Consider the following 5425-nt stretch of genomic DNA (forward strand, 5'->3'; position numbering starts at 1 on the left):
CAGATCCAGAGTATCCTTTTTGTGATGTAGCCTGCAAAATGTGTTGTGGTAGATGATCATTACCCTATTGGCCTTTGCCATTAAGTTTTTGCATGTTTACAAAATAAGTGGTGCTCTGAGAGGTTTAAATACATAAAAAAAATGATTATTGGTCAAGTAGGATTGGGGTTTTGAACACAAGACATAAAAGTAATATTTCTTGTTGAGGAGAAGTGTGCTGTTATTATATATGTGATCAGACTTTCAGTTTTTGCCTGTAGCAGATCAAATCAGGCTTACTTTAAAGAAATGACCCAAGACATTTCTAGAGACCAGAATATAATTATATGATACACACAGAAAATGTCTTCTTTTTAGTATAAACTATACGTGCAAGGTTTCCTTTCTGAACCATTAGTGTAAAACATGTTTAGAAGTAATATTTTATGCATCAAATTTTAACTATCCAAGAGAGTTTTGATGCTTAGTTAACGCTGCATGCACTTCTCTTTTTGACTCAGTCTGCATATTTACACTAAACGTGACTTGTATACATTTTTCTCTATTTGTATCTGAAATTCAAACACAGAAATACTGTTGTGCCATCAACAGTTCAAATCAACTGGAGCAGAAATAGCAGAGTAACTTTATATGTCCCACGTGAATTGAGAAAATTGTTTATGTCTGATATAGGTTTATTCCTCTTTTCGCCTGTCACTAACTGGTGACACAAGGGAGGTGTCCTCTTGCAATTTTAGATTGGCTTTCATCAGCGCAACTGCTAAGGTCAAAAAGAGAAGGACATTTAATATCATGCCAGAAAAACCCATTATCAAGATATTTGATCTATAACACATAAAAGCAAGTAATCAACATAAAACCATAAATATGACAACTCAAAATCCATCTCTAACATTTTCAACATGAGGATCCCAGTATTTTATCACAGGGCTCTTCTCTTTCTTTTATTACTCTTTGTAAAATATTTGCAGTGCCTTGAATTAAAGCTGGTTATGAAAAGCACTGGGTGTGACCTGTAATTACCACAAGACTGATGTAGAGATACTTTATAATAAAATTCATGCCTTGCTTAAAAAAGGCTACTTCCTCTTTTCAAATCCTTAATTCGTTGTTTAGTGAAGTGAAACTAAACAGATATCTGAAATAGTTTTTACAAAAAACGATTTGCATAAAAGCTGTGTAAGACATTTGAGACAGTCTGAATACTTATTACCCAACTATAGCTATAAATGAAGCATGCAGGTATATGTACTCATGCTCTGAGACTGGTCTCTATGGGTGGATCCCTAAAATCTATGTTCCTGATAAAAGAGACATGATTTTGTAAGTTTCAATCAGGCTATTGAGTTTCACTACCTCCTGTGACTCACACTGTGTTTGCATGTTTGATTTCTGTTTGTTTTCTCCTATTATGACTACGGCCAAACTGCAGTTTGCATAGAAAAGAGGACCAGTCATAATAATGGCAGTCAGGTAATCAAAGTTGACTTCTTCTGTCTTGAAATATGCTAGACTGGAAGTACTTTAATATTCAACATGTTTTAATACTGCAATCATAAGCTTGCGATTATACAAAACGTGGTGTAATATTGAGGTATAGACACAGAATGAAATGAAAGTGCATTGATTGGCTGACCGTTTTGGATCAGAAATTGAGGACTTCTGTTTTGAGCGTTTCTCCTTTTGTGTATGCTAAATTTATTACTGTGACGCACAGCTGAATTTTCAGCAGCCATTAATCAAGTCTTCAGTGTCATATATTTCAGAAATGATTCCATTATGCTGATTTGTTGCTCAAGAAACGATTCTTATTAATGTCAATGTTGAAAACAATTGTGCTGCTTAATATTTTTTTTTTTGTGGAAGCCATGATACATTTTTTAAGGATTACTTGATAAATAGAAAGTTGAAAAGAACAGCATTTATTTGATATGTTTTTTTTTAATTCTTTTAATTCTTCCATTAATTTTATGGGCATTTCGGTTAACTCTATATATATACATGCCATGCAGTGCAAAAATTATATACAGGTCAAACACCTGTAAAAATCAATACGGTAAATTCCTTCATACTAATACAGTACATTGTGCCCTATTTATTTATTTTAAAAAATCTATTTTTTACAGGATGAGACCCTTGGAAGCAATGTCTGTAATACTTTTTATATTAATTTTGGCCCAAGGCTTTGACTACTCCAGGACATGTAATTGTGATCAGCAATATTTTTTGCAACGGTTCATCAAATCATCTCCAACAGGTCCCAAAAGTTCCAGTGAATGCTCTTGGCCTTGACTTGTCATTCAATCAAATTGAGTCTATTGACTTGAATGATCTCAGCCCATATAGTGAGCTGAAAACCCTGAACTTGCATAAGAACAAGCTCAAGTTTATACACAAGGAGGCTTTCAAATCTCAACATAACCTGGAAGTTCTTGATCTGTCCTTAAACAACTTAAAAAATCTATCTTCGTCTTGGTTCCACGAGCTAAACTCTCTTTAGCAACTGAACCTTGTAGGAAACCCATACACCACCTTGGGACCTGCTCCCATTTTCCAGTCTCTCCTTAACCTAAGAACGCTGCAATTCGGTAGTCCTTCACTGAGAGAGGTATACAAGAATGGCATAGATGGGCTCACTCATCTGGATGAGATGACATTCATTGGCAGTAACCTGAGGTCATATGTGAACGGGAGCTTAAAAGCAGCCCGTCCCATCGGTTTAGTCTTTTTGAGCCTTCAGAGTCTATTTCAGAACGATCCAGAATTAGTCTTATATAAGGTTCTTCAAGACGTCTCCCACCCTAAAACTCGGCTGACTATCAAAGATGTTGAACTCAGAACGAACACTTCGAAATCCTTTAAAGCGGCGAGAGAAGGTGGGACTGAAAGCTTGAGTTTCCATAATTGCACCACAACTGATGAAGCATTGACCTCTTTTTTGATGGTCATGGATAATTCTTCTTTGTCTTGCATTGGTCTTGAAGATGTACATTTGATTGGTCAAGGGTGGTGGCAGAAAGCTTCGTACACACATTATGAAAAAGTACATACGGCCTACATACGTAATCTCGACATCCAAGGGTTCTTTGAGTTCAGTAGCATGAAGCAGTTGGGATTTCTGCTGGTGAAGCTCCACAAGGTGTCTGTGATCAACGGCACAGTGTTTGTTATTCCTCCGATAACTACTGTCCTGTTGAAGAAACTTGAATATTTGGACCTTAGTCAGAACCTCCTTTCAGACCTGACAATTGCACCAACGTTATCTACGAGTTTTGGCGCATATCAAAACTCATCACTCTTAACGTGAGCCAGAACGTTTTAAAATCCCTTGGGCTGATGTCTCAGTTGACCACTAACATTAAGTTACATCACATATTTAGACTTAAGCCATAATAGTTTTGTTTCTATGCCAGAAAAGTGTAGCTGGCCAGCAACTCTCAGGTTTCTGAACCTTTCCAGCACAAGATGACCCCATGCCTGCCTTCTTGACGGTCCTGGATCTCAGTGAAAATGATCTGATGGTGTTCAACCAAAGATTTCCCCAACTTATTACGCTAATACTGACAGGCAACCGATTTATAAAACTCCCACAGTGGGACTTAATTCCAAGGCCGCAGACACTGCTTAGCCAAAGGAACGCCTTGCGGATGTTTAACAGGAGTGATTTGAAGAGATTCAAAAACCTGCAATGTTTGGAAGCAGGTGATAACAATTTTGTGTGCTCCTGCAAGTTTGTATCTTTCTTTAAACAGGATGTTGACCTTTTCATCACACTAAGGGATAGTCGTCGCAATTACGTGTGCGACACTCCATTCACTCTCAGAGGTGATTCTATTGACAGTGTCAGATTGTCAGTTTTCGAGTGTTATATGATCCCTGCTGTCTCAGTGCTTTGTTCTGTGATTATCATAGCGCTTGGACTTATTGTTGTTACCTGCCATAAGCTTCACGCTGATGGTGTTCAACCAAAGATTTCCCCAAATTATTACGTTAATACTGACAGGCAACCGATTTATAAAACTCCCACAGTGGGACTTAATTCCAAGGCCGCAGACACTGCTTATCCAAAGGAACGCCTTGCGGATGTTTAACAGGAGTGATTTGAAGAGATTCAAAAACCTACAATGTTTGGAAGCAGGTGATAACAATTTTGTGTGCTCCTGCGAGTTTGTATCTTTCTTTAAACAGGATGTTGACCTTTTCATCACACTAAGGGATAGTCATCGCAATTACGTGTGCGACACTCCATTCACTCTCAGAGGTGATTCTATTGACAGTGTCAGATTGTCAGTTTTCGAGTGTTATATGATCCCTGCTGTCTCAGTGCTTTGTTCTGTGATTATCATAGCGCTTGGACTTATTGTTGTTACCTGCCATAAGCTTCACGCTATATGGTATCTGCAGATGACTAAAGCATGGATACAAGCCAAAAGAAAACCTGCAGTTGGTCGACTGGCCGAAGAGCTCCGCTATGATGCTTTTGTATCTTACAGTCAACATGACGCTGAGTGGGTTGAGGAGATCCTTGTTCCAGAACTAGAGATAGCTCATCCTACGTTTGCCCTGTGTTTGCACAAACGGGACTTCCAGCCGGGCCGCTGGATCGTGGACAACATCATTGACTCGAATGAGAAGAGCCATCGAACTCTCTTTGTTCTGTCTGAGCACTTTGTTACCAGCGAATGGTGCCGTTACGAGCTGGACTACTCACATTTCCGCATAGTCGATGAACACAATGACTCCGCTGTCCTGGTACTTCTAGAACCAATCAAGAAGGAGACCATTCCCAAGCGTTTCTGCAAGCTGAGGAAGATTATGAACTCCAGGACGTATCTGGAGTGGCCTGAGGAGGAGGAAAAGAGAAGCGAGTTCTGGAGCAATCTGAGAGCTGCTCTACAGAGAGATGAATGTTAACGGCTTGCCAGGTTGTGTGACAAATATAGACTAATCAAAACTGGCCAAGTACCAAAATGCAATGTCTCTATGATGCATTACTTTTATTTGTAGGCCTACTGTATATACAGTGTTATTGTTAACTAAAAGCAAATTTGAAAATTCAAAATATTAATAAATGGGTCATTCCTGTTATACAGTGACTTTTATGTCTTAATGATTTATTTACTCATATTTTCTCTAAAATGAGTCACATATTTATAAGAAATGGCTTAAATTGTATATTTAGGTCTTCTTTATCACTTAAACAGAGATAATAGACATTATAAATACTATTTTGTATTTTACACACCTTTTTATTGATATATGCATTCAATTTTATTATGTCCTCAGTGCAAAGTAATCAACTTCCACAAGTTTATTATGTACTGCAAAGTAATCAACTTCCACAAGAAATATAAACCATGAAATGATAAAAAACTCAAAATATTTTAAAATGATGTTATAGACTAGGCTAAACTGCCTCTAATCA

General features: G+C 37.7%; 1 pseudogene; it reads left to right on the forward strand.

Annotated features, from left to right (window-relative positions):
• Nucleotides 1-1381: 1381 nt before the first annotated feature.
• LOC107725369 (toll-like receptor 2) lies at nucleotides 1382-4914 on the forward strand (annotated as a pseudogene).
• Nucleotides 4915-5425: the final 511 nt, after the last annotated feature.

The sequence above is a fragment of the Sinocyclocheilus rhinocerous genome, unplaced genomic scaffold (genome assembly GCF_001515625.1).
Source record: "Sinocyclocheilus rhinocerous isolate Xijiao unplaced genomic scaffold, SAMN03320098_v1.1 scaffold1386, whole genome shotgun sequence".
NCBI lineage: Eukaryota > Metazoa > Chordata > Actinopteri > Cypriniformes > Cyprinidae > Sinocyclocheilus > Sinocyclocheilus rhinocerous.